This window comes from Artemia franciscana, chromosome 20, assembly GCF_032884065.1.
Source record: "Artemia franciscana chromosome 20, ASM3288406v1, whole genome shotgun sequence".
Classification (NCBI taxonomy): Eukaryota; Metazoa; Arthropoda; class Branchiopoda; order Anostraca; family Artemiidae; genus Artemia; species Artemia franciscana.
The window spans coordinates 19,964,255-19,976,544 of NC_088882.1; the positions used below are offsets into that span (position 1 = coordinate 19,964,255).

The 12,290-nt window shown below is 35.3% G+C and overlaps 1 protein-coding gene across 2 annotated transcripts in view; it reads right to left on the bottom strand.

The window, feature by feature from the left end:
* Positions 1-9,466, bottom strand: part of LOC136039870 (uncharacterized) — a 52,297-nt gene extending 42,831 nt beyond the window's left edge. For both annotated transcript variants that reach the window (XR_010620575.1, XR_010620573.1), the window contains exon 1: positions 9,157-9,466. The gene's annotated coding sequence lies outside the window, so the exon portion shown is untranslated. The remainder of the gene's footprint in view (positions 1-9,156) is intronic.
* Positions 9,467-12,290: the final 2,824 nt, after the last annotated feature.

Consider the following 12,290-nt stretch of genomic DNA (forward strand, 5'->3'; position numbering starts at 1 on the left):
TATATATATATATATATATATATATATATATATATATATATATATATATATATATATATATATATATATACATTGTTCTCAATTCAGAAACAGTTCTTGCTTTATACTATGCAAAAATTGCAGCTACCAAACTTTGAAAGCGGTAAAAGTTACCCTTTTTTAAGAATTGCATAAAAATGATTCATGTCTTGACTCTTCTTTTAAAACAGTAAAAAACTTTAGCGTAAAGAGCAGGGCGTTGAGGAGGAAAAGCCCCTTTCATATACGGAGTAATTTCTGTTAATTTTAAGTTTTAATGTCGCTGCTTACTTTCATTTTTTTTTAACTTGTTTTTTGTTTAATTTCTGGACGTTTTTGAATTAATGCATGTTTTGGTCTTGGCTCTCCGCACATAAACAAATTAAAACGAAATTTGCATAATAATTTTTTGGGGCTAAATGGCTTTTGCATAGTTTTAATCGGAAGATTTTGAGAAAAAAGGAGCAAGGGAGGAGGCCTAGTTGCCCTCCAATTTTTTGGTTACTTAAAAAGGCAACTATAACTTATAATTTTTTACGAACGTTTTCATAAGTAAAAAATATACACAACTTACGAATTAAATTACTTAGCGAACTTCTATATCTGTACGTTTTTATTGCGTATATGAGGCGACTCAACCCTTGTCGATACCTCGCTCTTTAAACTAAATCGCAAGTTTTATCCCAATTCTTTAAGAATGACCCCTGAATCACAAAGGCCGTAGAATAAATAGTTGAAATACTAGAAATACTTTAGCGTAAAGAGGGAGGTATTACGAGGAAGTAAACCCCTCATATGCACAATAATTTCTGCTCGTTTGAAGTTTTAATGCTGCTTCTCACTTTCAGTAGAAAAAACTTTCCATATTTATTTTTTCATTGTGATTCTAAGTGTTAAGATAATCTAAGAAGCCCCGAAGTTCAGCTTCCCGATAATTCCAAAGTGAAATTACGTCATCCATACAACGACCCCAAGGGACGTGTTTTAAAAAATAAGAATTTAATGCCCAATTTTCAAGGTTCTCGACATAATTCAAGCTATAGCGTGTTGAGGGAGGGACTCATCTGTTTGAGTAGTAGTTCTTAAAGAACTTAGAGGAAAATTGTAGCTATAGCGTGTTGAGGGAGGGACCCATGTGTTTGAGCAGTAGTTCTTAGAGAACTTAGAAGAAAATTGAAGCTATAGCGTGTTGAGGGAGGGGCCCATTTGTTTGGGCAGTAGTTCTTAAAAACCTGAGAAAAAATTAAAAATATAGTGCGTTGAGGGAGGGACCCATGTGTTTGAGCAGTAGTTCTTGAAAAATTTAGAAAAAAATCAAGCTATAGCGTATTGAGGGAGGGACCCGTGTGTCTGAGCAGTAGTTCTTAAAGAACATAGAAGAAAATTGTGTCTATAGCGTGTTGAAGGAGGGACCCATGTGTTTTAGCAGGAGTTCTTAAATAACTTAGAAGAAAATTGTAGCTATTGCGTTTTGAGGGGGAGACCCATGTGTATGAGCATTAGTTCTGAAAGAACTTAGAAGAAAATTGTAGCTATAACGTGTTGAGGGAGGGATCCATGTGTCTGAGCAGTAGTTCTGAAAGATCTTAGAAGAAAATTGTAGCTATAGCGTGTTGAAGGAGGGACCCATGTGTTTGAGAAGTAGTTTTTAAAGATTTTAGAAGAAAATTGAAGCTAAAGCTTGTTGAGGGAGGGGCCCTTGAGTTAGGGCAGTAGTTCTTAAGGAACTTAGAAGAAAATTGTAGCTATAGCGTTTTGAGGGAGGGGCCCATGTGTTTGAGAGGTAGTTCTTAAAGAATTTAGAGGAAAATTGAAGTTATTGCGTGTTGAGGCAGGGACCCATGATTTTGAGCAGTAGTTCTTAAAGAGTTTAGAAGTAAATTGAAGCTATAGCGTGTTGAGAGAGGGGCCCATGGGTTTGGGCAGTGGTTCTTAAGGAAATTAGAAAAATATTGAAGCTATAGCGTGTTGAAGGAGGGGCCCATGTGTTTGGGCAAAAGTTCTTAAAGAATGTTTTGAGGAAGGGACCCATATGTTGGAGCAGTAGTTCTTAAAGAACTTATAAGAAAATTGAAGCTATAGCGTGTTGAGGGAGAGACCCAGGTGTTTGAGCAGTCGTTCTTAAAGAACTTGGAAGAAAATTGAAGCTATAGCGTGTTGAGGGAGGGATCCATGTGTTTGAGCAGTAGTTCTTAAAGAACTTAGAGGAAAATTGAAGCTATAGCGTGTTGAGAGAGGGACCCATGTGTTTGGGCAGTAGTTCTTAAAAAATTGAAAAGAAATTCAAGCTATAGTGCGTTGAGGGAGGGACCCATGTATAGCTTGAATTTTTTCTCAAATTTTCGATTTGAACACATGCCCCCCCCCCTTAACAGGCTATAGCTACAATTTTCTTCTAAGTTCTTTAGGAGCTACTGATCAAACACTTGGGTATCTCCCTCAAACGCATGGGTCCCTCCCACAACACTCTATAGCTTCAATTTTCTTCTAAGTTCTCTAAGAAATACTGCTCAAACACATGGGTCCCTCCCTCAACACGCTATAGCTTCAATTTTCTTCAAATTTCTTTGAGAACTACTGCTCAAACACATGGGTCCCACCCTCAAAACGCTATAGCTACAATTTTCTTCTAGGTTCTTTAAGAACTACTGCTCAATCACATGGCCCCCTCCCTCAACACGCTATAGCTTCAATTTTCTTCTAAGTTCTCTAAGAACTACTGCTCAAACACATGGCTCCCTCTCTCAACATGCTATAGCTTGAATTTTTTCTCAATTTTTCAAGAACTACTGCTCAAACACATAGGTCCCTCTCTCAACATGCTATAGCTTGAATTTTTTCTCAATTTTTCAAGAACTACTGCTCAAACACATAGGTCCCTCTCTCAACATGCTATAGCTTGAATTTTTTCTCAATTTTTCAAGAACTACTGCTCAAACACATAGGTCCCTCTCTCAACATGCTATAGCTTGATTTTTTCTCAATTTTTCAAGAACTACTGCTCAAACACATAGGTCCCTCTCTCAACATGCTATAGCTTGAATTTTTTCTCAATTTTTCAAGAACTACTGCTCAAACACATGGCTCCCTCTCTCAACATGCTATAGCTTGAATTTTTTCTCAATTTTTCAAGAACTACTGCTCAAACACATAGGTCCCTCTCTCAACATGCTATAGCTTGAATTTTTTCTCAATTTTTCAAGAACTACTGCTCAAACACATAGGTCCCTCTCTCAACATGCTATAGCTTGAATTTTTTCTCAATTTTTCAAGAACTACTGCTCAAACACATAGGTCCCTCTCTCAACATGCTATAGCTTGAATTTTTTCTCAATTTTTCAAGAACTACTGCTCAAACACATAGGTCCCTCTCTCAACATGCTATAGCTTGAATTTTTTCTAAATTTTTCAAGAACTACTGCTCAAACACATAGGTCCCTCTCTCAACATGCTATAGCTTGAATTTTTTCTCAATTTTTCAAGAACTACTGCTCAAACACATAGGTCCCTCTCTCAACATGCTATAGCTTGAATTTTTTCTCAATTTTTCAAGAACAAGTGCTCAAACACATAGGTCCCTCTCTCAACATGCTATAGCTTGAATTTTTTCTCAATTTTTCAAGAACTACTGCTCAAACACATGGCTCCCTCTCTCAACATGCTATAGCTTGAATTTTTTCTCAATTTTTCAAGAACTACTGCTCAAACACATAGGTCCCTCTCTCAACATGCTATAGCTTGAATTTTTTCTCAATTTTTCAAGAACTACTGCTCAAACACATAGGTCCCTCTCTCAACATGCTATAGCTTGAATTTTTTCTCAATTTTTCAAGAACTACTGCTCAAACACATAGGTCCCTCTCTCAACATGCTATAGCTTGAATTTTTTCTCAATTTTTCAAGAACTACTGCTCAAACACATAGGTCCCTCTCTCAACATGCTATAGCTTGAATTTTTTCTCAATTTTTCAAGAACTACTGCTCAAACACATAGGTCCCTCTCTCAACATGCTATAGCTTGAATTTTTTCTCAATTTTTCAAGAACTACTGCTCAAACACATGGCTCCCTCTCTCAACATGCTATAGCTTGAATTTTTTCTCAATTTTTCAAGAACTACTGCTCAAACACATAGGTCCCTCTCTCAACATGCTATAGCTTGAATTTTTTCTCAATTTTTCAAGAACTACTGCTCAAACACATAGGTCCCTCTCTCAACATGCTATAGCTTGAATTTTTTCTCAATTTTTCAAGAACTACTGCTCAAACACATGGCTCCCTCTCTCAACATGCTATAGCTTGAATTTTTTCTCAATTTTTCAAGAACTACTGCTCAAACACATAGGTCCCTCTCTCAACATGCTATAGCTTGAATTTTTTCTCAATTTTTCAAGAACTACTGCTCAAACACATAGGTCCCTCTCTCAACATGCTATAGCTTGAATTTTTTCTCAATTTTTCAAGAACTACTGCTCAAACACATAGGTCCCTCTCTCAACATGCTATAGCTTGAATTTTTTCTCAATTTTTCAAGAACTACTGCTCAAACACATAGGTCCCTCTCTCAACATGCTATAGCTTGAATTTTTTCTCAATTTTTCAAGAACTACTGCTCAAACACATAGGTCCCTCTCTCAACATGCTATAGCTTGAATTTTTTCTCAATTTTTCAAGAACTACTGCTCAAACACATAGGTCCCTCTCTCAACATGCTATAGCTTGAATTTTTTCTCAATTTTTCAAGAACTACTGCTCAAACACATGGCTCCCTCTCTCAACATGCTATAGCTTGAATTTTTTCTCAATTTTTCAAGAACTACTGCTCAAACACATAGGTCCCTCTCTCAACATGCTATAGCTTGAATTTTTTCTCAATTTTTCAAGAACTACTGCTCAAACACATGGCTCCCTCTCTCAAGATGCTATAGCTTGAATTTTTTCTCAATTTTTCAAGAACTACTGCTCAAACACATGGCTCCCTCTCTCAACATGCTATGGCTTGAATTTTTTCTCAATTTTTCAAGAACTACTGCTCAAACACATAGGTCCCTCTCTCAACATGCTATAGCTTGAATTTTTTCTCGATTTTTCAAGAACTACTGCTCAAACACATGGCTCCCTCTCTCAACATGCTATAGCTTGAATTTTTTCTCAATTTTTCAAGAACTACTGCTCAAACACATAGGTCCCTTTCTCAACATGCTATAGCTTGAATTTTTTCTCAATTTTTCAAGAACTACTGCTCAAACACATAGGTCCCTCTCTCAACATGCTATAGCTTGAATTTTTTCTCAATTTTTCAAGAACTACTGCTCAAACACATAGGTCCCTCTCTCAACATGCTATAGCTTGAATTTTTTCTCAATTTTTCAAGAACTACTGCTCAAACACATAGGTCCCTCTCTCAACATGCTATAGCTTCAATTTTCTTCTAAGTTCTCTAAGAACTACTGTTCAAACACATGAGTCCCTCCCTCAACACGCTATAGTTTGAATTTTTTCTAAATTTTTTAAGAACTACTGCTCAAACACATGGCTCCCTCTCTCAACATGCTATAGCTTGAATTTTTTCTCAATTTTTCAAGAACTACTGCTCAAACACATAGGTCCCTCTCTCAACATGCTATAGCTTGAATTTGTTCTCAATTTTTTAAGAACTACTTCTCAAACACGTGGGCCCCTCTCTCAACATGCTATAGCTTGAATTTTTTCTCAATTTTTCAAGAACTACTGCTCAAACACATAGGTCCCTCTCTCAACATGCTATAGCTTGAATTTTTTCTCAATTTTTCAAGAACTACTGCTCAAACACATAGGTCCCTCTCTCAACATGCTATAGCTTGAATTTTTTCTCAATTTTTCAAGAACTACTGCTCAAACACATAGGTCCCTCTCTCAACATGCTATAGCTTGAATTTTTTCTCAATTTTTCAAGAACTACTGCTCAAACACATAGGTCCCTCTCTCAACATGCTATAGCTTGAATTTTTTCTCAATTTTTCAAGAACTACTGCTCAAACACATAGGTCCCTCTCTCAACATGCTATAGCTTGAATTTTTTCTCAATTTTTCAAGAACTAGTGCTCAAACACATGGCTCCCTCTCTCAACATGCTATAGCTTGAATTATTTCTCACTTTTTCAAGAACTACTGCTCAAACACATAGGTCCCTCTCTCAACATGCTATAGCTTGAATTTTTTCTCAATTTTTCAAGAACTACTGCTCAAACACATGGCTCCCTCTCTCAAGATGCTATAGCTTGAATTTTTTCTCAATTTTTCAAGAACTACTGCTCAAACACATGGCTCCCTCTCTCAACATGCTATGGCTTGAATTTTTTCTCAATTTTTCAAGAACTACTGCTCAAACACATAGGTCCCTCTCTCAACATGCTATAGCTTGAATTTTTTCTCAATTTTTCAAGAACTAGTGCTCAAACACATGGCTCCCTCTCTCAACATGCTATAGCTTGAATTATTTCTCACTTTTTCAAGAACTACTGCTCAAACACATAGGTCCCTCTCTCAACATGCTATAGCTTGAATTTTTTCTCAATTTTCCAAGAACTACTGCTCAAACACATGGCTCCCTCTCTCAAGATGCTATAGCTTGAATTTTTTCTCAATTTTTCAAGAACTACTGCTCAAACACATGGCTCCCTCTCTCAACATGCTATGGCTTGAATTTTTTCTCAATTTTTCAAGAACTACTGCTCAAACACATAGGTCCCTCTCTCAACATGCTATAGCTTGAATTTTTTCTCGATTTTTCAAGAACTACTGCTCAAACACATGGCTCCCTCTCTCAACATGCTATAGCTTGAATTTTTTCTCAATTTTTCAAGAACTACTGCTCAAACACATAGGTCCCTCTCTCAACATGCTATAGCTTGAATTTTTTCTCAATTTTTCAAGAACTACTGCTCAAACACATAGGTCCCTCTCTCAACATGCTATAGCTTGAATTTTTTCTCAATTTTTCAAGAACTACTGCTCAAACACATAGGTCCCTCTCTCAACATGCTATAGCTTGAATTTTTTCTCAATTTTTCAAGAACTACTGCTCAAACACATAGGTCCCTCTCTCAACATGCTATAGCTTGAATTTTTTCTCAATTTTTCAAGAACTACTGCTCAAACACATAGGTCCCTCTCTCAACATGCTATAGCTTGAATTTTTTCTCAATTTTTCAAGAACTACTGCTCAAACACATAGGTCCCTCTCTCAACATGCTATAGCTTGAATTTTTTCTCAATTTTTCAAGAACTACTGCTCAAACACATAGGTCCCTCTCTCAACATGCTATAGCTTGAATTTTTTCTCAATTTTTCAAGAACTACTGCTCAAACACATAGGTCCCTCTCTCAACATGCTATAGCTTGAATTTTTTCTCAATTTTTCAAGAACTACTGCTCAAACACATAGGTCCCTCTCTCAACATGCTATAGCTTGAATTTTTTCTCAATTTTTCAAGAACTACTGCTCAAACACATAGGTCCCTCTCTCAACATGCTATAGCTTGAATTTTTTCTCAATTTTTCAAGAACTACTGCTCAAACACATAGGTCCCTCTCTCAACATGCTATAGCTTGAATTTTTTCTCAATTTTTCAAGAACTAGTGCTCAAACACATGGCTCCCTCTCTCAACATGCTATAGCTTGAATTATTTCTCACTTTTTCAAGAACTACTGCTCAAACACATAGGTCCCTCTCTCAACATGCTATAGCTTGAATTTTTTCTCAATTTTTCAAGAACTACTGCTCAAACACATGGCTCCCTCTCTCAACATGCTATAGCTTGAATTTTTTCTCAATTTTTCAAGAACTACTGCTCAAACACATAGGTCCCTCTCTCAACATGCTATAGCTTGAATTTTTTCTCAATTTTTCAAGAACTACTGCTCAAACACATAGGTCCCTCTCTCAACATGCTATAGCTTGAATTTTTTCTCAATTTTTCAAGAACTACTGCTCAAACACATAGGTCCCTCTCTCAACATGCTATAGCTTGAATTTGTTCTCAATTTTTTAAAAACTACTTCTCAAACACGTGGGCCCCTCCCTCAACATGCTATAGCTTCAATTTTCTTCTAAGTTCTCTAAGAACTACTGTTCAAACACATGAGTCCCTCCCTCAACACGCTATAGTTTGAATTTTTTCTAAATTTTTTAAGAACTACTGCTCAAACACATGGGTCCCTCCCTCAGCAGACTATAGCTACAATTTTCTTCTAAGTGCCTTAAAAACTACTGCTCAAACACATAGGTCCCTCCCTCAGCACGCTGTCGCTCCTTACTTTCATTTAAAAAAGGCAAACTAGAACTTTTAATTTTTAACGAACGTTTTTATTAGTAATGTATATTATAGTAATAATATTTATTAGTAATAATATTTTATTAGTAAAATATACGTAACTTGAGAATTAACTTACGTAACAATCTTTTATATTCTTATATTTTTATTATGTATATGAGGGAATTTGTACCCTTGTTAATACCTCGCTCTTTACATTAAATCGTAAGTTTTATCCCAATTCTTTAAGAATGGCCCCTGAATCAGAAAGGCTGTAGAATAAATAGTTGAAAGTACCAAAAATACTTTAGCATAAAGAGCGAGGTATTTATCTCCTCCTAAATACCTCGCTCTTTATGCTAAAGTATTTTTAGAACCCCTTATATGCGTAATAATCTCTGTTCGTTTTAAGTTTCAATGCTACTCCTTACTTTCAATTGAAGAAAAACGTTGTTCAATTTCATTTCTCAAACGGCTTCGCAGATTTTCAAGTTATTTTTGAGCTTTGTCCACAACGGAGGCAAAAGAAGCCCGATACAAGTAAAACTTTTCATTCAAAGTAAATATCCGGAAAAGTGGTAACTTCGCTGAATGCATTTGCTACTCCTTTGGTTTTTTTCTTCACAGCTTCATCAAAATTTTCTTGGTATGGTTCAAGCTGAGATTCTTGAACCGTTAATACCTCATGCGTGCCGTAACAGAAAACAACGTAGTGTGATCCATTTTTCTTTTGAACAGTATCCACAATTCGAACCGGCCATTTTGGATATCCTTTGAATTTTGCAAGCGCTAGTCCTCTAATTTCAAATCCTCGAGGCATATCGGATAATTAGAAAAATGTTACCTTTTAAATAATATTTCTTATTTATAGACGTGACAGCATTCGTCTGTTTCTCATTAAAATTATCCAGAAAAAGTATCCAAAAAATATTTAATTTCTTCGTCACTGAGCAATTAGATCCATTACTTTTACAAAACGTATCAAATTAATCTGTTGCGTAACACTGAAATCACTATTCAAAATATAATCCTTTTTCAACACTGGTCTTAACTGAACGAAGTCTGAAAGAAAACTGAACCAAGTCTGACTGAATACTGGATGAATACTGAATGAATGAATTAATACTTTCACTTATAAACAATTTTATTCACCCTGATCAATAATATATATATATATATATATATATATATATATATATATATACATATATATATATATATATATATATATATATATATATATATATATATATATATATATATATATATATATATATATATATATATATATATATATATATATATATATATATATATATATATATATTGTTCTCACTTCAGAAACAGTTCTTGCTTTATACTATGCAAAAAATTGCAGCTACCAAACTTTGAAAGCGGTAAAAGTTACCCATTTTTAAGAATTGCATAAAAATGATTCATGACTCTTTCTCTTAACTCTATATTTTAAAACAGTAGAAAACTTTAGCGTAAAGAGCAGGGCGCTGAGGAGGAAAAGCCCCTTTCATATACGGAGTAATTTCTGTTAGTTTTAAGTTTTAATGTCGCTCCTTACTTTCATTTACAAAAAAAACTTTTTTTTGTTTAATTTCTGGACATTTTTGAATTAATGCATGTTTTGGTCTTGGCTCTCCGTACATAACAAAATTAAAACGAAATTTGCATATTAATTTTTTTAGGCTAAATGGCTTTTTCATAGTTTTAATCCGAAGATTTTGAGAAAAAAGGAGCAAGGGAGGAGGCCTAGTTGCCCTCCAATTTTTTGGTTACTTTAAAAGGCTACTATAACTTATAATTTTTTTACGAACCTTTTCATAAGTAAAAAATATACGTAACTTACGAATTAAATTACGTAGCGAACTTCTATATTTGTACGTTTTTATTGCGTATATGAGGGGGCTCACCCCTTGTCGATACCTCGCTCTTTAAACTAAATCGCAAGTTTTGTCCCAATTCTTTAAGAATGATCCCTGAATCACAAAGACCGTAGAATAAATAGTTGAAATTACTAAAAATACTTTAGCGTAAAGAGCGAGGTATTACGAGGAAGTAAACCCCTCATATGCGCAATGATTTCTGCTCGTTTTAAGTTTCAATGCTGTTTCTCACTTTCAGTAGAAAAACTTTCCATATTTATTTTTTCATTGTGATTCTAAGTTTTAAGATAATCTAAGAAGCCCCGAAGTTCAGCTTCCCCATAATTCCAAAGTGAAATTACGTCATCCATACAACGACCCCAAGGGACGTGTTTTAAAAAATAAGAATTTAATGCCCAATTTTCAAGGTTCTCGACATAAATATTTGCCAGTAGCCCGGATAAAGGTCCCCCATGGGTAACCCATTTTTTGCTGATAAAAAGAATCGCGAAACTGAAAATACATAGAAAACTTCATAGAAAATACATAGAAAATACATAGAAAAATTTTAAAACTTCCAAATCAATCCCGTCCTTTCTTAAAAAATTGAGAAAAAATTCTAGCCATAGTGTGTTGAGGGAAGGACCCATGTGTTTGAGCAGTAGTTCTTAAACCACTGAGAAAAAAATCAAGGTATAGCGTGTTGAGGGAGGGACCCATGAGTTTGAGTAGTAGTTCTTAAAGAACTTAGAAGAAAATTGAACCTATAGCGTGTTGAGACAGGAACCCATGTGTTTGAGAAGCAGTTCTTTGAAAACTTAGAAGAAAATTGAAGCTATAGCGTGGTGAGGGAGGGACCCATGTATCTTAGCAGTAGTATCTTAAAGACATTAGAAGAAAGTTGTAGCTATTAGAATAAAATTTGTAGCTATAGCATGTTGAGGGAGAAACCCATGTGTTTGAGCAGTAGTTCTTAAAAAATTGAGCAAAAAATGTAGCTATAGAGTGTTGAAGGAGGGACCCATGTGTTTGAGCAGTAGTTCTTCAAAAATTGAGAAAAAATTCAAGCTAAAGCGTGTTGAGGGAGGGAGCCATGTGTTTGGGCAGTAGTTCTTAAAGAATTTAGAAGAAAATTGTAGCTATAGCGTGTTGGGGGAGGGACCCATGTATTTGAGCAGTAGTTATTAAAAAATTGAGAAAAAATTCAAGCTATAACGTGTTGAGGGAGGGGCCCATGTGTTTGGGCAGTAGTTTTTAAAGAACTTAAAAGAAAATTGTAGCTATAGCGTGTTGAGGCAGGGACCCATGTGTTTGAGCAGTGGTTCTTAAAGAACATTGAAGCTATAGCGTATTGAGGGAGGGACACATGTGTTTGAGCTGTAGTTTTTAAAAATTGAGAAAAAATTCAAGCTGTTCTCAAATTTGATACGCTGAATGCGATGGTGGGATTTTCGTTAAGATTCTATGACTTTTAGGGGGTGTTTCCCCCTATTTTCCAAAATGAGGCAAATTTTCTCAGGCTCATAACTTTGGATGACAAAGACTAAATTTAATGAAACTTATATATTTAAAATCAGCATGAAAATCCGATTCTTTTGATGTATCTTTTAGTATCAAAATTCCGTTTTTTAGAATTTCGTTTACTATTGAGCCGGCTCGCTCCTTACTACAGTTCGTTACCATGAACTGTTTGATTTAGTTTAATTTTATTAGTTCTTTCTGAGACTGTTTAAGACACATACAGTTTTCAATAAAGCGTTAATGACGCAGTAGGCTTTAGACTGTCACAGTTAGGGAAGGGGGCAGCAGCCAAACTCTTGGTTGCAGAGTGGAGTCATTTTGTTCGTTTTAAGCCTGATTTACATATTTAATTCACGTTTTACCCTTCCCAGAGAAGCACCTCCGGGAAAAAATTAATATCTGTTCCTTTTTTCAAATGAATTAATGTCAGCTGAAAATTCGTGGCAAAAGCTATTGCCAAAAACTACCGGAACAAATCACAACCTTTCGGGAAATAGGAATGGATCTGAGCCCTGGTTATACCCCTTGCGTAAAGCAAGTCTTAAAAAAAAAAAAAATAACAACGTAGCACCATTTTCTGATT